This window comes from Acanthopagrus latus, chromosome 17, assembly GCF_904848185.1.
Source record: "Acanthopagrus latus isolate v.2019 chromosome 17, fAcaLat1.1, whole genome shotgun sequence".
NCBI classification, from domain to species: domain Eukaryota; kingdom Metazoa; phylum Chordata; class Actinopteri; order Spariformes; family Sparidae; genus Acanthopagrus; species Acanthopagrus latus.
The window spans coordinates 14,562,957-14,588,123 of NC_051055.1; positions in this window are offsets into that span (position 1 = coordinate 14,562,957).

The window sequence follows — 25,167 nt, forward strand, 5'->3', positions numbered from 1 at the left end:
CAAGCAGTCAGCATGTGACATATGCAAAAACAGATACATTTATAAACAAACAAAAACTTTCTCATGTTGACATCAGTTCAAAAATATTTATTTACAGTAGGCACTTTGACTGCTAATAACTTTAGTGGTGTTTCTGTACTATTTCAGTGTATCAATAAGCCAGGACAGTGTGACAGTGAGCCAGAACACACAATACCAAGACAGTGGCAGCAGTGACTCAGGGGTGGAGCCAGCGTCTAGTTATCGGAAGGTCACTGGTTCAGTTCCCCTGGTCTGCATGTCAAAGTGTTCCTGGGCAAGATACTGAACCCCAAACTACTCCTGATGTGCTGGTTGGCACCTTGCATGGCAGCCACCATCATCAGTGTATGAATGTATGTGTGAATTACTATACACTGCGTTGGACAAAAGCATCTGTTAAATGCTGTAAATGTACAAATGAATGAAAAATACAAAAGAGTACCTCCCGATTTTATTGATACATCTGTGTTTGTCCTTCTGTGACCAGTGAAAAACATCTATTACTCAGCCAAACTAAATACCTGTTTTGATTGTCTTTTTGGTGTCTTCAAGGTTTGGCAAACAAAGGTGAGGACCCTAAATGCAGACACAACGGTAGCAGGCTGGCTGAAAACACACACAAAAAAAACATTTTAATACAGAGAAACTGGAGTCCATAAATCCTAAACCAAAACTGTAAGTCACAAAAGCAAAACAGGAGTGATCGGTGAGCAAATAACTAAACCAAGTACAAACCATAATAACTTGAGGACACAGGCAGCAGGACAAGGACCAGGGCCAGGGAACAAGTGAGAAACAAAATGGATGAACTGACAAAGAAAGAGAGAAAAAGACAGACTTGAATACACAAGGGCCAATGAACAGGTGAAACACAGGTGTACACAGAAAAGGGCAGGAAAAGCACACACACAGGAAGTCACAACAAAACACCAAGGTACAGATACCAAAATAAAACAGGAAAAAACTAAACCAAAAACCAAACCATGACACCATCAATCCCATCCCCAAGATGTTAATATTATGCATATATACATATATATACTTATTTCCCCCTTTCCCCTTTTCCCTGTGCTGTGAGTGCCTAAACCATAACAATTTTACTCATGATATTGCTGCTATTAGTGCAGACCAATTTAAATAGATTGTCAATAATATAATAATATACACAATATGCCAATTAACATAATTTCCTCATTACATTGCTAAAGAAATAATCTGGGCAGCACTTAATTTCCTGCTAAATCTACTCACTGTAGCAAATTAGCAGAATATAAACAGAATCTGGAGGAGACAGTGTTGCCCTTTTGACTCTTGTGAATGCATTTTGTTTCACATCTTAGTGTTTTCTAAAGGTCTTATTTCCAATTCTCGGCAGCAACTGACACAAGTTCTGTGTTTGATTGATTTCACTGCCGGTGTCTTCTGTCTGTGTAAACATGTGATAAGGCAGGTAGTTGTTAAACATGGCTGACATTAGTCAGGAGGTACAGGCTGAAATGGAGGTGAGGCAGTACAAACAGATCTCTGTTAATGGGTCGATCCCTCTGGGTCTGCTGTGCACTGAGGCAGAGAGATAGCTCACGGACCCTCCCATCCTCCCGGAACACTGCGCAAAGAAATATTATTATCCAGATTATTGATGAGCAGCCTTCCTTACTGTCAGCTCATTCAATGTGACCACGGGAGCATTCTTCATTTCTTCATAGCGATCATTAAAATGCTATCAAATCTAGTTTGTTGTAGTTTATTCGACAGCCCAGGAGAGGATAAAATGTTAGCAGTTAACATGTCTGCAAACCACTGATAGATTTGCGCCTGTCACAGGCTACGTTCCATATTGATATTTCTAAATGGAAACATGTCATATGACGTTCAAATTATACGTTTGTTACCTGACTTCATATAGAGTAGGTGGAGGGGATGGGTGAGTTGAGTTGACAAGAGAGGACTGCCAAGTCACTGCCCGTTCAAGACTGCAATTCAACATCTGTAAGGATGATACTACTGGATATTTTGAAGAAAACCTCAGGACAATTAAAAGCTAAATGTGTGGTGACCAAAACTGGGTGTTTTTATGGGTGCAATGTATAAGGGTTTTTTTTTTTTTAATTATCATTCAAAACATTCAAAAGAATAACTGAAACTGTCAACACAATGGAAAGAAAGACCTGCTTTAACTTTATATCAATGTGTATGTGCTGTGTTGCAGAGATATCTACTGAGGTAAGCATGCTAACCAGCTAGCCCCGGCCCATCCTGATTCGTAATACCATTCTGAGCAACCAGTCTGGACCGCTAACTGCACAGCCAGCTGAGATTAGTCGCCACTGGCACTAAAATACTGCCTCCCATTTGTTTTGGGTGACCTTCAAGCAGTGGTTAATTCTTAAATATCACACCTTTAACAAGACGTCAGGACATCTTCAGACATGTTTGTGGTGATCAATTCAGGTATTTTAAGACAGAACATGATCTTTTCCAAAACCATAAGCAAGTGTTATTTGTGCCAAAACCTGTAAAAAGTAAACTTTCAAAGTATTGTCAATATTTATCCCAACAATTTGGTTTTATTCCTAAATAAACTAAGGATAAACATAAATACAGAATATACAGTTAAAAGTCAAAATCAGTCAGAGGCAGCAATGTTAGAGCACTTAATAACCAAAACATGTCCGCTCAAACAGTACATGAAGCCACTCTTTCACTAAACCTTGGGATTAAAATTGTCTGGCTTTATCATTCAGAAGGCATTTGAGAATATTGGCAATGTTCACAAACATCAAAAACCTAATTTCTTCAGCACTGATTAGGGGAAAAAAAACAAACCAAAGCTATATGTCAAGAATTAAATTCAACCGTTTTCAAACCACAACCTTATCTCCCTGGTTTTCTTTTTCATCATTTCAACAATTTAATGCATTCAAAACTTCATCAGCTCAAAGTGTCAAAATAGAGCAAAGCAATTCCAACAGCTGCATCTATAAAGGTGAAGATAAAACACACCTGTGCAATGTGACATATAACAAAGCATTTACACAACTCTACCTCAATGTGACAAAACCAATTAGCATGATATTTCTGTAACAGCCCCCCTGTTATCACTTGATCATTGCTTACACATTTCATTGTGTTGCGGTCTACATCCAATCAGAAGGTTTAAAAATGAAGTGCTCTTTTGTCTCACATACGTTGGTGTTAGCATTATATTAATGGTACCTTGTACTGCTACCATCGACGGATGTCACACATTGTGACAGCCTTCCACAATCTGAACAATGTGTGGTGCTTTTCAGAGACATCAGAACCTACTGATAATCTCACAATGCCACGTGTGATTATCTCTAGGAAACTGATGTAAAGTGTTTGTTTTTTTTTCCAGTTGGCAGGATGTGTAAGAAATCTGATAGAACATAAAGCTCGAGTAATGTCACTGGATTAAATCATTTTGCATCAACAGAACTGCACTGAGAATACTTGACAACAACAGGTTTAAGGCAGGATACACTGTATGGTGTGTTTTCCTGAAATGTGTTTTCATTACTTTTTTATGTTTAGTTCTCAGAGTTTGAAGTTGATGTAGTTTTTAATAAAAATAAAAATCCAGGATTGTGAGCTCCAGGATAAAAGTAACCACCATGGTTCATAACTGGGACTCAAATGGCTTTCAGTCTGAAATATCTGAGCTATTTCTTTGGACTTTGGTGATCCATGTCAGAAGGGGCCTCCCCAAAGTAAAAGACCTCACTCGGTTTTCAGAGAACCAGGATTACCCTGGTAAACAAAATTTCCTGTGGGACCACAAGCCATAAAAGTAAGTATGTATCAACATCTACACAATGGACTAAGACAACATTTTGCACACATACATTGTCTCCAGATGACTAATCCTAATGATTTTGGGGATCTTCTGACTTTTTGGTCAAAATATTCAATGGATTGCTATGAATTTTGGAACATCAATATCCCCCTCGAAGGATGACTTTCCAACATCTTCCGTGTCCTTTAGCCCGTGTTAGCATGCTGACATGCTAAACTAAGTTGGTGAACATGTTTAACAGTATACCTGTCAAACATGTTTGCCATGTCAGATAATTTGAAATGTGGGTACTAATACTAATTACATGGCAAATATTGAAAACCAATTATAAAAACAATTAAATGTAATCTCACATGAATGGATTACTTCAAAACCAAACATTGAAACGATTGCACCATATGCTAAAACAATAATGCAGCCACAAATACGTACGTTCAGGTATCTCTTTAAACATCTTAAAACTTCCTCAATGGCAATAAATCATCAATTTATATGTAGCTTAAAGCACGCTGTGCCCAAGTACAGCCTCCCAGGGCTGCTAGGATGGCTGTAGACTCTTGACCTTGTTTTCTTTTCATCCTTTTAGTCTTCATTATGCTGAGTTTTCCTGTCAAACAGTTACTATATACATGTATGTCAGAACAACCATTCATGTAATTATCACTGATGTAAATATATCATTAAAATCCCTGTATTACCATGTTTCTGGCCTCTGTCACAACAGGATGACCTCTAATTACTGACTGCGTATTCACTAGAAAAGCATCCAAACATCTGCCTGCCCTGCAACCACTTCACCCTTGTTTCATGCACACTCAATTACCATTTCTCATCTGTGTCATCTATACTTGAATACTGTGGAGATCACAGCCTCTGATAGGGGAATTTATTTCCCAGATGTAGACAGAAGGAGTCACCGTCAAAGGATCTCCTGATTCTTGAAGGCCCAGGTCACCAGTGCAAAAGTGGGAGGAAATGTTGGAGAGGAATTACTGGAGGAGGGAGATATTTAAAATATTGGAAAGTAGGAAAAATTAAAAAGCTTCGACCGCTGCCAAGTAGCCTGGTACACTGACAGTCTCTGCGGACGCTCCAACGACAGCTGAACACGTCTGATAAGAAGTGAGCCAAGGAACAGCCGCAGAAAGAGAGGTACCAAGACTTAAAGAGAGACGAGAGACAAAGAGAGAGGGAGCGAGGGGAAGTCTGTGGAGCTTGATGCTTCCTATTCGATAGGAAACAATTTGATTGATTCAACTTGAATAAGAAATACTGTTTCTTGACAAGAAGAACTTTGGCTATAATTCAGAGTTGTTCTCTTTACACCCAGAGGAAACATATTAATAATAATAATGATAAAAAAAATTGGATGGCGTCTGCGTTTAATTAACTTAATTAAGAGGAAGCTATGTTGTCTGACTGCACACTGGAGGATTTCCTCTACAAAAATACACAACTTTCTTCAAAGAGCAAGTGAACGTGAAAGAAGACTGAGAGCATGTACATAAACATATAGCATCTAAAATATCCCCCATTTGCGTGTTTTCCTATGTACATAATTCCTTTTGGTATAATGACTATGTCTATTTCTAGCACAGATGACTCACATGAGAGTCAAATTGCCTCCGTTGTCAGTTACTGCTTTTGCTCATTAAAGCATACTGTCCATGTACGTGTACTCATCAAATTCAGCCATCAGAATTTAACAGGAGTCAAATTAATCCAATGTCAGCTTCCCTGGTGACCTCACAGCAATAAAATGAATGCAAAGATTTTAAAATTCACACATGAACACTTGAAAAGAACTTTTAATCCCACATGACCAAGAGTGCAGCAGATACAGTCTTATATATTATTCTTATAATGAATATAAATTAATATTTTACAATAAATGTTTCTGTTCAACAGAAATGTGTACATATAGTTACTAAGGAATGAGCAAGGATGGAATCAGGAAAGCCCTGAAAATAATGAATCATTAAGGAGTAATTAAAGAACTGTGGTTTGATGACTATATATGAGGTAATGACAATTTACTGGAGAACAGACTCAGAGATACTGTATCAATAGAACAGTAGATAATGATTAGTTCATAAATAGCTGTTAATCATTATACTGATCACTTTATTCATAAGTAAATCTTGATTCACCATCAACCAGCTACACACACTAATGACAAATCATTACTCACTCATTACTTAATCATTAGTTACTTTTTTGTGCCCCTTAAAGTAAAAAGACAGTAGTCCCTCATTACTTCATGATTATGATAATTAGCTATAGTTAGTTTTTTTTCCTGGGAGATCATTATTATGTCCTTGAAAACAGACCATATTTTAATCATTTTATTCACACCACTACTTTGGGTGCATAAATATTAAGTAATTATCAAGTAATAAGTAATTAATATGAACACTTAGTAACTACTCAGTATCACATCACATTACTTAATGGCAAAGAAAAATTAAGTAATTATTAATTAATGAGTCTATGTTGTGACTGCTAGTTATATCTATCAGATTAGTGAAGGGGGAAGAAACAGAGTAATTAATTAGTAATTAAAGAGTGGTGAGTCACTCAGTGGCTGGTTCATGTTTAATGAGGAGCAGCTCATGAATGAATGAACTAATCTTAGCCTAATAATTAATTTATAAAGTACCGCTCAGTCTGTTCTTTAGTAACTCTACTACTAGTCTTTAAATCACAGTTATTCAGGAATCATTCATTAATGATTCATTAATTACATTCCTAATTCATTTCTCACTAGTTTCTTAGCAATTCAGTCTGCATTCAGTCTTTATTATTATCCTGACATAGTCATTGTTGTCATAAAAGCAGTATTATTAGTATTTATGAAAGATAGCGGAACTCTTTGTGCTTTCATATTTGTTGTTCACGAAACAAAATGTAGTTTTATTCAGCCAGGCCTATCCGAAATCAGAGAATAAACTACTTCCACAAAGTTGGCCTACTGGCCTTCAGTGCAGCTGTGGAGATTAGAATGCAAATTATCTAGAAGGGTTTTTATGTTCACTCCCAGTCTTCATCTGAAAATCTGATGTTTGTAGAGGTCTGCGGCATCTCTCCCTCCCAGCTCATCTAAAGCTGAATAAATAAGAGAGTTTTATTTTAATTGACTTGGGATTTGTTAAATTCCGCACATGAAACGGTAACACCATATGGGTCAGTCATTTTACATGTTTCCAAATGGACCTCCACGTAAATATTTGTGAGCTTAGGTGACTAAGGTTGTGAAGCTGAACATTCAGCCAATACTCTCAACCCTTTTGGGTTTGCACAGCGGGCGACTGCTTTAAATAAAAACTCCAGCAGTGAAGTAAACAAGAGCAGAGAGAATGCATTTGGCCCCTGTACTCACATCTATGACAGAATAGATGATGTTGCCCACTATAGTGTTCACATCAGACTGAGGGTGTTTTGATCCTCATTCTTCCTGAACTGCTTTGTTTTCATTAACCATTCCCCTTTGCAAGTTATTTTCACAGCTGCACTATTTTCTTCCTGTCTCCTCTGTTTTTCTGCTGCACATGGGCTTGGCTGACATGAAAGACTGAGCGGTCTCAAAGAAATTACCACGCATTGGCGGCTCCATGCAAAGAAAAGTAACAAAAAAAAAAAAAAACGAAAAAAAAAAATCACGTTAAAAAGAATTTCTTGTGTGTGTTTGGGAACAAAACGGTGATCTTACAATTTACTTTGCTCTTGAAATCATCATCCTTTGCATGCTCAACCAGACTGCACAGTAGGTCTTAGCTGAGTTTTAATTACAGCTCATTTTCAACCGATCAAACCTGTTTCCAAAACAAAGCTGATTTGATCATCTCCATGCAGTCCTGGTTATCTCACAGTCCTATTTTGTGTGGCTGCCAATATCCTGTCTCCTGGTGCCACTATGAACTTGTGCACAGTGCCCTGTACACACTCAGCGATCCATGTTCATCAACCCTGTCCACCTTATTCCTTTAATCTATTGTCTACCTAAATAAACTGTGTGTCTTCTGACAGCAGGGCCTGTCAATATGACCTACAGGGGACGTGCAGGACTATTTCTAGTAGACTGGGTCTCACAAGGCCACAAATTGATTGAAAGTTGGATCCATTTTTGTACCACCTCTGGCACATTCATGTCAGCGCACCAAGAGGGGAACAAGTCAGCAATATTACAGTGAGTTAACAGTGTTTTTTGTTTTTACCTGGGGGCCATGATCTCATCACAAAGATGACAAGACTTTTGCAAATTGCAAAACATTGAGAAAAAAAGATGAACCCTTTGTCATTGTTTGATGTGTGCAGTAACACGTGAAGAACAGTGTGAATATGGGAGGGCAAAGCCGTTTTCATTCTTTTAAAGTTCATATTTATTCAACTTTATAAGTTTATATCATGTTGTAAAGTCATTTTTCAGACTGCTACCCTTCTAATCTTTAATTTATCTTTAAGGCAGCAGCTGAACAGTATGAAAACTGATTACTGTGCTTGTTTAGAACTCATGAACAGTTTGACATTTTGCAAAATATTTGTTTTCATTTTAGTTGGATGAGTTAGATGACTTAACTAAAACCATTAATGTGTATTCAATATACAATGGATTTACACGTAGCAACCCTTTAGCTTAGCTAAGTATAAACACTGAGAAAAGTTAAAAAGTGAGTCCAGATCTGTCCAGAGTGTTTAGAGCAGGGTGGGGAACCTCCAGCCTCCGGGCCATGTTGGGTCAGGCCTGCAGTGTAATCCGTAAGAACACCCACAAAAAATTAATTCAGGACAAATGATTTCAAATGTGCAATTAAATACCCCAGGGGCGGGTGTCTGTCTTTCCGGGCCATGACCAAGGTCAGTGAACACAACATCAGCGTAACTGTCATTGTGTGTCATCTAATCGCGTTGTGTCCTCAGTGATTGACAGGTGACAACAAGGAGAGTAGCAGACTGTTGGCTGAAACGGAACATGGCGAGTAAGAAAAGAAAAGTTGCTGCGGAGTGTCGCTCTCTTGCTCTTTGTGGAAGTGAAAGGCAAGTCCGTGTGCCTCGTTTGTGGGGACGCTCTGGCAGTAATAAAAACTCAAACCTTGAGGGCCATTACAGTGCAAAACATGAAAAACTGGATGCGTTGAAAGGACAGGTGTGCGTGGATAAAGTTGCCGCTCTTCGACGGAGTTTTATTGGCCAACAAGAAGTTTTATCCAATCCATTTGTGGAGTGCCTCATTGCCGCTGTGGAGCTGCTCGCGCCAGAAAAATTAAAGCTGTTCCAAAGTGTCAGTTTGTCAAGTCGGACTGAACCAAACCTGGACAACCAGCTGAGACTAGCATCGTCATCACTGCCACCTGACATCAGACGTCTCACCAAGGAGAAGCAGTTCCAGCTAACGCATTAGGTCACACTGATATGATAATGATACTGATAAGTAAGTTTCTTTTTTTCACCTCAGAATGACAGTAGACAACCTTATAATGTATCTCAAATCATTTCAGAGCATTTTGATGTGAAAATAAACAAGTACGGCCCTCTAAAATCTCATATATCAGCTTCAAATCACTGGAAAAATGACATCGGAGCTATACTCAGCCTGCTTTCAAAAGAAAACTCCCTGTCTCCACTCAGCAATTTCACCTGAGATTGACAGTAGACAACCATATATGAGACAACTCAGATCTGTCTGATGCTTATGTAGATTTTAGAGGGCAGAATTTTGTTTATTTCACATCAGAATGCTTATGCTTAAACTGCTAAACATCAGTGAATATGAAAACCACAGGAACAGAAAATTAATTGGATCGAAACACTAAGATACACTGAGATGGATAAAATCATCAGAGGTAGAGTAGGACAGGTCTTCTCAAGAAAAGAAGTGGGTTAAAAAAATAATGCGTCTAGAGCGACCAAAATGTGGGAAAATGTAACTAACAAATTCTTTCAAAAATTGTAACTTGACAGCTCTTGCTGCCTTCTCCTTTGTTCCTTTAGAGAATTCTAGTAGGTGGCGTGATGGGGGTTAATAATGATTAGTTAGTAATTATACAGGCAATAATTTATTGTTTTATTATTATTTTATTATTTTTACACCATATAAAGTGATATTAGTCTTAGGTTATGCAACAGGTTCAGTGTTGCTTCTAAAATATCAAACATTTAGACTGAGTTCCACTGTATAGAATATGAAGAGCCTGAGTCTCTTGAGTCTCTTATTTTGTTTTGCCCTTGTGCATGACATTTATTTGTCTTCCACACAATGAAATCAAGGGGGAACATTAATCAGGCAGTGCTCATGACACCATCAAACATGATGTCTCAGGTGCGTGTGAGAGTATTTCAGGCCCCGCAGGTCTGATGTGATGAAATTTGGCCAGATGATGCATTCTGGCACCGCTGTGGAGATTGAAATATTACACAAATTGGCTTAATGGGGGTATTAAAATCTGTAACTTTGAAAGAGCCCCACTTTTCTACTTCCCTTGACATATCCTATTAATCACTATATATCCAATCACAAAGGATTACCTTGAGACTGATTGGCCTAATAAAGCTCTGTCTTACAATCTTTGGAACAGTTAGGATGATGCATGGAGATAACATCCATCAATTTTCTCGTTTATTCCTATTTAGAGATGACATTTATTCCACAATGCTTGGTGCCAAATGCAAGGAACACCCTGTTTCTATATACGCACTATAACTAAAGCTCATTTTGAAAAAAAACCCCTAGAGGTCCATTCAGTGAGTGGAGGTCAGACGGCAGAAAGAAGTGGATGTTTGGTGTTTGAATCAACAGAGTAGAACCATATGAGTGGAGGCACTGTGAAAATGATGAATAATAAAAGGATTAATTATTTCTCACCCATACCACCAAGGGAGAATCCCCATATGGAGGTTTCAGTCAATGAATTAAACTCACAGATGTTTTAGCATCTGGTTGATCCTTTTGGCATTTGCCAAGGCAGGATACATCACCAGTGGGGACCGCACATGCTCCTTCCCTGTTTCTGCCTGCACAATTATACACATAAGCAAAGTAAGCACCCGAGGATCCCACCTTCATTTCGCTGTTGGTCTGAATCCATACCATGGTTCTCTGATCACCTGATGTAATTTTCTCCCGCTTCTCTTTGTCTTCACTAAACACAGAACAGTAAACCTCATCATCGTCTGTTGTAATTACTCGAAGCACATCACAGGGCAGGTCAATATACCATACACACATGGCCGCCATATTCTTCTGACATCAAAAGTCAGCTCAAATGCTCAAATGTCATACTGTATTACATACAAGTAATACAAGTCATACAAATGTAGGAAATCTGACAGTTTGGTACAAATTCACATCTTCTAGATTGAGTAACTGGAAAGACAGTGGATAATGAAACTTCCCAAGGGACATCTGGACATTTTTCAAGGTAAAGAGAACTTATTAGCTAGTGTTGGACAGCAGCTAACATTAGCATTCAGATACTTCCTTGCTAACTTGCCATTTGACCCTGTCATATGTTACCATAGCTGTGAATTAACTCTTAATTATCAACCCACATCATGGACTCATTGATTTAGCCCATGCTAACTATAGCTGTTGCCAAACTGTAGCTAATGGGTGATCAAATATGTTGATCATCTCCAGATTCTAACTACTCATTGTCTCATCTTTTACTGATTAATCGAAAAGCTGTGTAATGTCAACGCTTTGTCAGATTCCCTGCTTTAATCCTACTTGAAACCTGTGATTCAACAGTACAACATTTGAGCTTCTGACCCTGAGCGTGATGTCAGAGGAAAGTGGCTGCCATGGTCAGACAGAGTAGTTCTCCAAACAAGTGAAAGTGCAGAAACTGAAAGACGAAGCTGTAAACCCAACAGGGCTTTTCATAGGGACTGAAAAGCACTGTGCTCAGTAACATTTTTACATAAATGTGAGTGTTAAGAACATATGGAGAGTACAGATGGACAGGCAAGAGTTTTATACGTGCTTTGATATTTAATTTTCCTCATGAAAAACCCACTCGCAATCAGCTGCTGTTTGCCTCTTCATGGAGACGCAAACTACAAATGATTTACATCCTGTGAACTCTGCAGGGGATGGCCGTCTCATACTTCCAAGACAGAGTTTGGGTGAGGTATCATTTTCAAGTGAAACTACGTAATGAAACACACACACACACACAAACAGATGCACATACAAGTTGTGTACTTCACTTGCATGTGATGTTGTCTGAGAAGGTTCAAAGTGACTCTCACATGCCTCGCCTTCATTTTGACCTCAACAAAACACTCAGTCGGAGAGAGAGAGAGAGGGAGAGAGAGAGAGAGAGAGAGAGAGAGAGAGAGAGAGAGCGAGCGTTTAGATGGAGAGGAAGTAAAGCGTCAACAAGGCGGAACGTGTCAAATTTAAGGATTCATCACGTGACCGCTCGGGTTTACGGTGGATTCGAGAATTCTGACGTGCCAAGAAGAACTGATAGATGAAGGTACAAAAGCTGAGAATGGCACACAAGACGCTTAAAAGCAGCGCAACTTGTTTCTTTTTGTCTTGTTCATTTTTGGCTGCTACACACCTCACAGCAGCAGCAGGGCTGTGATGCTGCACAGGAACGGCTCAGCTCACAGCGGTGTTCTTGGTCATTTTAACATTAAACGGAAAACTGTATGCGGCTCCTTTGAGCTTAGCATTTCTTATAAATGTGTGTGCGTTTTGTCTCTGCTGTATTCTTCGTAATGTGTGAATTTATGCATGGCTGTGTACAGACAGCGGATAATGTAGAACACCAACCGAGATTTAAAATAAGGTTGAATTAACCAGTGCCCAAAAGATAGAAACAAAAAAATGGACATTTTGTACTTCATTGCTGATCAAATACAGAGTTAGTTGAACTATATGTATGTGATTATTTGGCATAATCTCAAGTCAAGTGAAATTTTTGAGATGTTACTACAAATTATAGCTGCAAAAAAAGAGTCCTGGATTAAAAGAAAACCTTCCCCATCATATCATCTATACTTGATCTGAAACTGTTTCCTAACAGTTTAGTCACATTTCGAGCTCAGCCGATCATGACTTCCTTTAACTTTTGCTAATGAATTTCTCCATCACTTCAAAGGCGCCCTGCCGCAGCAAGAGCAGCACTTTGCAACAGTTGCAGCCTGCCAGCATCAACAAGTTCACTTAAAGGCTTACTCACACCCCACGGTGTTTCTCTGAAGAAAGTTGTAAGCATTTTTGGATCTGTTTTGCTCTCTGTGGCTCTGAAATACAAGCTGGTGAAAGTGGCTGGAAAAAAGCTGAATAATGTACGGCTCCCTCTGTTTACACAAAGATATGTGCATACTTGCAGGTTTTTACCACGTCCATACTGAGAACATTTCCTTTTGAGCTTCTTTTAAGTGTCTGTTTGCGAGCATCTGAAGGTGTGCCTAGATGAGGAACTATAATTACAAAAAATGACTTTTCTGTTGTTGCGGTGTGTTCATTAAATATAATTGTCATGATCAAAAAGTTTGTTTGAAGCTAAGGCTGCTGGCTATAATATCAGAATGGTTTTAAACACAAAAGAGAGACCAGAGATGTTGATGTTTTTATAGATTTAAAATAAAATATGCACTTCATGTTACTTCACTGCAAGTTGCCAATTAGGCCTTCTTGTTTACCCTGAGCCTTCATACTTTTTCCAACATTACTGAAATTACAAATAAACTATTTGCCATTCATCATCGGTCTTGCTGTCTAAACAGTGATAACGAAAATGTATGTTTACTGTATCATGCATGTCCATGAAAAGAGAAAGAAGGAAACTCTGCATCCTGCCTCTGCAGCACCAAGGTGCTTTTTCTGATTTATGTGCAGCTTGATCTGTACACCTCAGTGTATTTGGCATTTAGAGATGTTCTTGACAGTGTTCGCTTCATTGTGACGAATGGGGAAAAGTCTATTTTCATCTTCGCAAAGCAATCCCTCTGTCCGAAACACTGACTTCTCTTTTATCTGTTTTGACCTGACCATAAATGACCATTCGAAAAAAAGCCCTGCACCGCTAAGTAAAAGCTGCTACATCGCTCAAGTTTCCCATTCTCACACAGCACAATTTGCCAGCTGAAATACTTGTTGAAAAAATAGGTCCCCAGTTTTCTGGCGGTGGAAGTAGTAGTTATTTCTAGCTGGTGATTGGCAGGTTTGCTGGCTGAAATGAAACCTGTCGCTGGCACATTTTTCCAGCTGTTGCCGGCTAGCTAATTGGGCTAAGGTTAGCTCCATGAGTTGTTGTTATGCCTAGCTTGTTCAGGGACCTAACAAACACTGTAAGATGAAACAAGGGGATATGAGACACAATCAAAACCAAACAAAGCCAAGTTCAATCCTGTAAAGAATGACACTTCTAGGAGGGAGTTTTCTTGAAACCAAACAGTTTATATAGGCTCCAAGCAGGTGAGGCCAGTCCATCAACTGTGGTAGGGGGGCTATGCAAACAGGGACAATCTCAAAGGGGAAAACAGATCAGCAGTTCAAGTGTTTGGGGTAAAATTGCCATCTCTAGCTGATGCTTTATTATTTACAAGATACTCATTTTAAAGTTACCTTGCTTTTTAAGCACTGGCTGGCTAAATCATATGCTAAAACTAAATATGCCTGGCAAAAATTCAGCTTGGAGTTGATGATACATGTAGAAGACAGGTAAATAAAGAGGCAGCATTGTTCTTGTGTTGCAGGTGGAGGTTGTGGAGATAGTTCTGAGTGCGATGATGTTAGAAATCGCACTGTTATTTTCTTCTACAGTAACATCTGTTTGGCAGTTTGTTTTTCTAGTTCATATTTTGAAGCAGAATGTTTCCACTTTACAATAGAGAGGCTTTTTTGGATGAGGACTAATGATGTGTTTGGCAGACAGTATGATGGGTAATGTGTGCCAGGGTTGCTGGAGTGTAAACTTCCTAACAATCCTGTAAAGAGCAGCAGAGAGCTGCTAATGTTAGCCTACACTCTGATAGCTTTCAGGACTGGCTTGAACATGAAATTGAACTTGAATAGAAATGGAACCTTTTTTTCCTTCACTAAACTTAACTTTTTTGAGCAAATACCTAAATTGGAAATAACAGTTCATTACCACTGTAGGTAGTTAACTACTTGGTAGGGCATGCTATTGTTTTTCTAATTGTTTTTGTCTTTGTAGAAATTTTAAGAATACCCACCATAATTTTTAAAGGTGAAATATGTAAGAATTTCACTTTAAACCATTGAAATTAATTATAATTACCAACAGAATGTATTGAATTGACAGTTTTGATGTCATGTAAAGGACGCGTATTGTGATACAGAGACATCTAGCCACTGAAGTTAGCGTGCTAACCCCTGTAGCCATTTTACACCTCAGCTTCCAGGCTTCCAGGCAGCGTCAGCTAATGGGGGTGCTAGCTGCACGGCTAGCTTAGCTAATGACAGGTATAGTTAACAACAGTTAGTGGTTACCTTGTGATTAGTTGCCCCTGATGGGACCAATTCTGACATTTTGCAGCTTTAAGTAATGAGTATTGTTTGTAATGGATTTTTTGTTTTTTGTTATAGCCTCATAAACACAACATCAGCACATTAAGAAATCCAAAGCTCTACAGCCTGTTTAGCCTTTAGTCACAGGCAGATAATCCATGTTTTGGGGGAGGGTTTTGGCAAATGATCAATCAGCTATGGGACCAAAACACACCAGTGTCATGTTCTCGTAGAGCACGAAATGGCTTTATTATTGTTTTGTTCCATTAACTTTTCCAGGATAATATTTTCTCTTATCTTGATGAATAGCACTAACAAACCCCTGGTACATACAGTATTAATGATGTAGCACTCCTCGTGTAGCTGGTAAATATATAGTCAGAGTAGAGACATTTCCCATTTGGCTAACAACATGTGTTTCATTGATTATGTTTTGTCACCGTGTAATTAAAATGAAGCAAAACAAAATTAGAGTGTTGCATTGAATTTTTTTAGATCCTATTGCAGCACAATTGAATGCAAACATATAAAATAAGCCAGAGTAGACAAAATTACACGGGTTTCATCAGAACTGCTTCCCCTCGGGCATCAGTAAAAAATCTGCAAGGGGAAGCCTGGAGTTGTGCAGTGTATTGTAATGGCCACAAATTATGATGTGTTCCATTGTGGTTTTTGGTCTGCTCAGCAAAATTGCTTCGCCAAGCCATCTGGTTGCTCTTTGTCTGTTTTTCTCTTCCGTCCTCCGTCTCGTCAGGAGTGGCTAATCACAAAACTGAAAACAAATGCAACACACATTTTTTTCAAAAATATGGAAGGAGAGCACTGCTAAAAAGAGAGAGAGGGATTCTGTTTTGTGAATATGAGATGCCCACGAAAAATCCCTTTCTTGTTTTTGTCTTTTCTATTTTTTTCTGCTCTCCAGGAAGACTGCCTGAGTAGGAGGTTGTGGCCATCGAGAGGATGTGAAAGTGAGTACAAGATTTTCTCAAAGTTGTACCTGAAATAACTAGTACATCATATCCTCAAACTTAGCCATGAAATAAACGGTTAGTTCTGAAAAATCAGTTGTTTACGTGTCAAATATTATGTAATGTCTTCTTTTGAATATCTGTTGATTATAATTAGAAAAGGTCAATCCTCCTCTCATTGTTTGCTGATGTTGTGGACAGAAAACGACACAAAACAAGAAACACTGGCACTGACATGTTTTTGTCACTCAAGAGGAAAATACATTCGCTGGTATCCCTGCCCACTTAATCCAATCAGGGCAGAGAAACTCCATAAAGGGAAATTCTGAAGAGCTGGACCATCCCATCTGTTGCTACAGTGTGCCTGGGGAAAACCGCTCTTCGATACTGTGATGACGTAGAGAGGAGGGAGGGGATTGTTAACTGCGTAACGGACAGGACGTCAGCTGAAGTGATGACAGCAGCATTAAAGGGTCTCTGAGACAAGGTCCCTCGAGAACACGCATAAAGTCACATCCTTTGGCATGTTGCGGAAAATCCAACCCGAGTCCTTCTCAAAGAAACCCACAGTCCGGCAGCGTAAAACAATTCGTCCACAGGCTTTTACAAGGCAGGAGAGATGAGGAAGGTCTTATTGTTCACGTCACATTACACCCGGCTCACATATCGCCAATGGATAAGTGATTAACATATGTAAATTACCACAAATTGTTAAATAGAGCCAATTTAAGTGTGTATTTTATTGCCTTAGACCTATTTTCCAAAAAGAGGTTTATGTTATTTCTTCTCTTAAAAGTCACTTTAAAACATGCAAATGAACTCCGATCGAACTAAGAAGTGACTCTGAGGCAGCAGAATGGTTTCATTTTCCGTCCTATTTGCTCTCCTTCACATTGTTATCCTGATTTTTTTCCATACACCAATTTACTATTTTCATTGTCATTATAGTAGTGATTGCAGCGGCTGAATTTAAATTCTAAAAAGCCAACACGGGAATCGCCAAAAAATATTACCTGTTGTAGAGAAAAACTACAAGAAGAATTAGTGCAAAATATTTTCAATATATCCACCTGAGTTTCTACCTTGGGTGGAAGGTAGTAAATTAATCAGCCTCACATAATAACCTGACCTCGTGAAAAGAGCTCGTATCCCTAGTCAGTTGTTCATTATCCTCAGGAATATACTGCAGAGTACGAAGTGTGTATGTGTGTGTGTGCTCTTGTAACTGTGTGACTACACATAATTACTGTACTTGAGCAGGTCTTTGCCTACTTGCATCCTGCCTGAAAATTGCATGTGTGTATTTACTGATCATTCACAGTGTGTGCTGCCGAAATATAATGATTGCATGGGCAGAGGAGATAGTATTATCTAGGATGTCCAAAAGACCAGGCAATGTCACTTGGTGGGATAAGTGTGAGCCAGCAATTGAATAGAGGTCCATTATTGCCAGTAGAGGATTTCTGATGATGTTTGTGAAAGCTATTATAACGCAGAAATTGAAAGAGCAGAGCGCTCAATACAGAGTGCTCTCCACCAGCTCCGGCTGTTTATGTAAAGCACTCCTACAGGGATCGAAAGCCATCCACTGGTGTCTCACTTTGGAGAGGGGAGGACAAAAAGAAAGATGGAGAGAGGAGGGGAGAGGAAAAAGACACCACGTGCTTCAGTTTGCAAAATGTGATTTCAATAAATACAACATCCTCAGACCTGGCTTCAGACAATTGTACCAAAACACTCCAAGTCAAACTGAGCCATGACCTGTTAGTGGCTGCTGACAGCAGCTCTGTCATCACACATCTGTGGCATTCCTAAAATCTTGCCAATGCTCTTGCATTATCCCCCCAGTTTGTTCATTCCACTTGGAAAAAAAATCTCCATCTCACCATCTCATTTAGGCTCGTCAGGTCTGCTGCTAAAGAAAATCCTCTGAGAGGCTCACCTAGCACAGTAAATATCTATAATTCTGGCATTCTCCAGAGTCTAGCTCAAACATAAATTTGGCTTGAGGACAAGTGACATGAATAATTCAAAAGGAACTGCAACATTTCCAGCACCATTATAAAACAAAATGATACAGGAATAAGGAGAAAGAAAGATGTGTACGGCCTCTTCTCACGTATGTACTCGCATGGCAATGTTGAAACCTTCTCAGAGATGTTTTTCAGCGCCACTATCTGTGAATAATGGGATGAGAGCTTCCTCTGGGTTTTAAGCTACTGGTGGGGATTTGTATGAAGCTGATAAAAGCTACTGAGGACCATGTAGCTGTTGGGTTTCATTGCAAATCTCAGCAGATCTCATTTGCGATTGAGTCATTGGACAGATACACCTTAATATGTGCTTAATGTCCACTTTACCGTACGTACATACATTAGATATATATATATATATATATATATATATATATATATATATATATATATATATATATATATATATATATATATATATATATATATATACACACACCTTATAGCAGGTGGTTTGATATCTTTATCTGGTTTCATTAGCATGTGCAAATTGCGATTGGGGGGGTATTTTGTAATTTAATCCAGAAGAAATGTTTGGCCCGTGATCACACTTTTGAATATACTGAAAAGCTAATAATACAGAAATTGATTTAATTACTTTTTCAAAACAGATAAGAGGCACAGGCCCCCGATATATAGTCTTTATATGTAATGTAGATGTGGCACTGCAGTAACAGTTAAAAGCTTGCAGCTCGAGCCGTATGTGCCTTGATACGTGCTTAGTTGTCCTTCGTACGTCTCCTTCAAACCTGTCCTTGTTCCTGCTTTACCTCATTTTCCCTCTGTTCCCCCCACTCTGTAAGTCTAATTTGCTATCATACTTCCTGTTTCCTGTAATGATTCCCTTCCTCCTGCTTTGTGTATAGTCTTTTTGCTCAAGGCTGTTTGTGGTGACTCATCTTAACTGAGCTACTCGGCATCCGAGCATCAATGACTTCTTCACGTTAGTGGTTCACTCGCTATGTAACAAACCTGCTGAGGATAGGAAAAATATGAACTAGGAAAAATTCTGTATTTCATTGTGAGAAGTTTAAGCTTGATGCACCTAGTTGGTGTACAATCTGTCAATTTACACAAAGAAGATGAAGCGAACACATGCAGCTTCAACACATAGTATAGCAATCATAGCTCTCACTTCCATGATTTGGTACAGTTGCTCAAGCTCTGTTGAGATTGGAGAGTTGTAAAGATCACACTGATGCAAACTGTACCCAACATGAACTGCATTCAAGACCAGCTTTTCATCTGGAACTGTGCCCAAGTGTTCACACTAATCAAACAAACTGGACCTCGTGGTCAAAACTATCATGTGTACATCTATCACTGGTGCTCTGTAGGTGGGTAGCGAGAGCCTTCCTGAAGAACTGAAAAAAAAATGCGCATATTGGGGTACAAAGCACCGGGAGCTGGGGCAGTAGACTATATGAGTACATTATAGCGGCTAAAGTACAAGGACATGATCCCTCAACAGCTTCCCACCCGGGAACACCACCAGCTTCATTCAATGGGGCCAAACACTGCTGCTGGGCATTGAACTCAAGTCTTTGTAGTGCTTTTTTCCCCTGTACCACCCGGGTGCCTCCATCACTGTGCTACCTCTACTGACTTCAGTAACTCTGAATCGGAGCACAGTCGTACATTCACCTTGTACTGTACCTCGGAGAAACTACTTATTTTTCAGTCTGCACTCAGTTTCTTGCCACTCCGAAGTATGTAATGGACACAAAGAAAAGCTTCTCTTCTTATTTCATTCTCTTTAGTGCACATTTACTACTCAGACACGTCAACGCCCTCAGGCCTTGTGATTATATATCATTACATACGGTCATTAGGTCATGCTGCTGTTCGTCAGGTTCTACTGCTGCCGTGAGGGAGAATTTGCAGCTTTAATCTTCCACATGTCAGACTCACATGCTATTGACTGCAGACACAGATGAATAAAAAAGATATTGAAATTCCCACAAGAGCTCATACTCATGCGCAGCCCTACAACCTCTTGGAGGAAGGGTATTAGTCACTGAGACACTGAAAGGCATGAGTAAACACAGCTAGGGATGACTGCATCTGAGGCCAGAGAGACAGACTGGCTAAATACAGCCAACAATTTGACATCTCTCTCTCCTATGATGGGGTGGTACATAGGGTTGAACGTCTGGTGGCACCTTTTGGTGTGAAAGATACTGCGATCTGTATGTGTTTTGCATTTTTCTTCATCTTTACCTTTGCTGCTTTGACAGATTAAATTTCTCAGCATTGTAGTCCTGCTGTGTGTGAGAATGATCTGAATCTGTAAGTTGACGTTGAAAGGCAACAAGAGGGTGAGGATTGGCCAGGCTGACAAAGAGGATGGCGCATTGTTATCTTTTTTCAGCATGTATTTGCAGACTTATCTCTAAAAATGTATCATTTCACCCTTGAAACAGCGTACCGCAAAAAACTTAAGTGGAAGCCACTCAGGCATGAAGGCACATGCACAGAATGCATCTGTATAGGGGGAACACACACACACGCACACACACACACACACACACACACACACGCACACACGCTTACTCAAGTTTCACTATTTACACAGTTCTCGTGTAGGCACGGTGCAGAGTAAAGGTCCCTTTTATGCTCGTTGTGTAGTTTTAAGGCCATGGGTCATTGTCTCTGGGAATGTCATTTGCCAGGACATTTTATGACACTGTCGGTCGACCCCCATAAGCCCCAAGGGAGGAGACAGGGAGGAAGAACTCATCCTTGTATTAAAGCTATAAATAAAATCATTGGACTTGTGATATTGTTTCAAACCTCCAGGCTGCTTGCTCATCCTGCTGCTGTGAAGGACAATTTTCTGGCTGTGACAGGTGTTAGAGGATTGTTGCATGCCCTCTAGCAGTCTAGAAGAGGCTCTCCGGACATGGGCTACAGACCAACAGCATGCTGTGACTGAGACATCGGCCCCCGAACAGGTTGGTCATCTCATCTGATAGAGCCGAGTCTGTCGTAGTAGCCTTCACAGTCGAACAGCCCTGCGGCGCTGAGCCACGAGCACGTAACATGGTGATAAAATACAGTAACTGGGCAGGGTTCCTCCCGATACTTAACCAGGCAGCTTCAGGTCAGCTGCCAGCTGCTTTCCAGCTCCCAAGCATTTAGCAGAATGTTAGGTTACTGGAGCATACTGGATAAAACGACATTGTTTATGATCCGGGTTTATGCTTTCTGGCAAACCTTTAGGTGAGCTAGGCTCTTATTTTTGTCAGTGTGAAACTTCAGTCACCAGGTGGTCAGCTGCGCTTATCACCGGCGGTCATTGGCAGTAGCTTCATAGTCATATCCAAACTTTCGATGAATTTCTACAACAAGTCACAACATCATAAGACAATAATTATTAGGGATGGTAAATAGTAAGTGCGCCATTATCTGTCCATTCTACTCATGAACTTATGAATACAGCGTCAGAGGTGGAGTCCTGTTCGTTCCTTTTGAAACTCCTCAGTGGCACATGATGTCAGAAAAGTTCCCAGTTATAACAGTTACCTAGATCTCCAAGAGTGTGGGCACTAAAGACTTCCGCTAGTCGAGCCAGCTAACTTCTGGTTTAACTTAAACAGGGATAAAATAATGTACTTTTGCGGCTCTTCTAGACTTTCAAAATGTTATTGGACCAAACAGACAAGGGGATTGTGACATTTTACAGCCATTCTTTCACGATATAAGCTTATAGGAAAAGTCTTTTTGGGTCCCAGTGCATCGCATGACGTTGTAATCACGTGGTTGAAGACTACGCAAGTTGGCTTCAAAGCTTGGTATTCATCCTAGGAGATTGATCCAACCAGGTGAATTAACTGTATCCATCGCCGTACTCATAAATGGTGCGACTAACTGCTGTTACATTTATCATTCATCAGAAAAAGTATTTACAGAAAAGCCTCACAATTTCACTAGAGTGAGAGAATTATTCAAAGAACAGGATTTTCATTAACTTTAATGAATAAACTTCAGTTGGCTACCCGATGAGGATTATTCTTGATCACGAGTAAAGATAACGACACATTTTACTCAGATGTGGGGAAAAAAAGAACTCACTCAACCCTGAATATCATGTTGTAACATAGCTCTTGGCAGTTAGTTATGGATATGAGTGTGTGCTGAATGGATGAGGGTACATGTCGAGTAAAAATGATCTCACTCACACCTACAGCAGAGGACCAGGCTTCGACACCAGTCAGACAAGATTACAGGCCGGTCTGTCTCTCACACACACTTCTCATCAGACCACTCACCCTTTTTTCCAAAACAGTTCTTCTCAAAAGACTGTTTTTTTCCGGCTGTGCTTCAGAGAGTGGTTGAGCCAAAATCACTGTACCTATATTCTCTATCAGCTCCATTTGCAGTTGAGAAATGTGCACCTGATTGCTGTCAAAAAGAGGGAAAAAAATCCTGCTTCTCAAAGGTTTTTCTTTCAGTCCGTTTTTGTACAGCATGGATTTAATTCTGCAACACACTGAGGAATAGAGTGAGCATATGCTTTAAGAATCAAGGCTTTTACTAAAAATGTATGTAGTCCATACTTTGAGCCACTTATCCTTTTAAAATGACTCGGAACACCTGGGTACTCAACATCAGCTTAGACCAGATCGCTTGAGGATGAGGAAACTCAAGATTCAACAGATGGATAGACTCTCTTCCCACAGCATCCGAAGCAGATGGAGGAGCATCAGTGTCTCAAGGACTTAAACTTCAGTTCAGGTGGAAAACCAAAGGGGCTGGATAACATGTGATTAGTTTTTCCTGGACACTATCCCCAACTAATTGTTTAAAAACCTGTTTCTCAATTCAATCAAAATTTCTGACCTGACAATGCTTCGATGTTTAGAGAGATGCCTCGATCGCAGTTTTTCAAAACTATTCTTGAGTCAGAAGAATAATAGCTTGAGTCTGCAGGGTACACAAAAACAGCCAGCTGTGGGTGGTAAAACTCGAAGATCAATGGATTTTAACATTTATACTGTTCCTGTTAATTACACCCTGGTGGAGATTTTGTTGGCACAGTCATAACAAGAGTTGTTTATGTCTTTGATGAAGGGTCATTACAGAAGCTCAGGTCGGAGATCTATCCCCTTTTAATTATCTCTCCATTTGTAAAGTCCCGGTCACATCAGCACTGCATCAAGCTGTCAGCCGCACCGTTGAACTCTATGAGGATGGAGCAAGGTTAATTATATTGTTATTGCATGGCTGTAATATACTGAACTGATTCAGAACTGATTACATCTCTGGTGCAGGTAAAATCAATCAAACGTGCTGAATTATTAGAGCTTCAGGATAAACTTAAACTTCCAAAAACATGGGCTGAAGATTGGAAAATAAACGGACATAAACTTGAATACCTCTAAGATCGATGATGTTTTTATGGGAAATTTTAATATCTGGCACCCTTCAAGATTGACGTCATCCATCTTTGTTTATATTGTCACTCTTTGGGTCAATTCACATATAAAAAACACAATGTCTTTGTATTGCCAGTATACAAAGGCTTTGCTGGACTGGAGCAAATCTCTGTGCTTTTAGTGCCACTTTGTTTTTCCCTGATGAAGCCGCACTAAATGGCATTTATGTATTTATTTACTTATTTATTTTATGTGACAAATGTAACACATCCTAATACCTAAATGACAAAGATCAATGACAATGACTTGCATACGGACATATATCCCCATTGGTGAGTACCAGCGAGAAATCGTACCCAAACTACTTAGAAGACCCAGCTGTGAGAGCAGACACTTGTCAGCGAGGGAACAGACTTTGACACATCGGTTTTTATCACTCTCCCTCTTCACCATCTTTCCCTCCTCCAATAGCAAGGCCATTTTTCTTCTGCAGTGTAGAGCTCTTTCAGTTATTCCAGTTATTCGCGGTTATCCACAGTTACTCCAGTTGTTCCACTGTTACCAAGGGAAAACAATGTCTCATTTGTGCTGTTACTTTAAAAAAGTGAAAGCGAGGCTTACGGGAAACCAATCTATATGCAGATGGTGGCAATTTTCTAGAGCCACTGCATATTGCAATTGGTACTTACTCTTAAATGATGAGTCAAAGCAAAAAAGTTGCATTACATACATCATGTAAGTTGACTTGCGTACCGAAGCTGAAATTGGTTAACATTGACTTTTAGTTTTAACAGGACATGAAGAGCAGCCTCCTTGTTAAAAACATACTAGGTCACCTGACTTTGTTCTTTGCTCCTATCATCATTTCTGTAGCTGTAAGAGGTCGGCACCTAACAATGATTACAAATTTGAGAGGTAATAAGCTGCTTGATTTACTTTATAGAATCAGCTGTGTTTTTGGGGAGGACGGTCAAGCCAATAACTGTCGTCCATTGTCTCCCTTTAAAAAAACACTGAGATTGTGAAGGATTTTTCTTTTCCAAATGATAAAAGTTGTGGTCTACACATTGCGGCATTGCTTCTCAGGGCTCCTCAGTGGGATTTGAATTGGGTGCCTCGCCAACTTAAACCCAAACCCACACTATTCTTGAATAGGAGAATAAATTAAACCTTTGTTGCAATATTAACCAATTAAAGCAAGATCAAAATAATACATTATCATGGTAGTTGGGCTGACATGAAAGCATTACTATTAATTTCCCTTCAGATTTTGAAATACAAAAGTGCGTTCGCTGGTCATGCTGAGAGATGAGGCATGAGTAAAGCTAAAAGCTCCCCGTCAATGCACCGTGTGGTGCTAAGTGCCTATTTTCAGTTCATTAAAACCATTTGAGACTTAATTATTAGGACAGCGAATCTGCGCTAGTTTAATCAGACAAAAACTACTGTATTATTTCATTCGAGT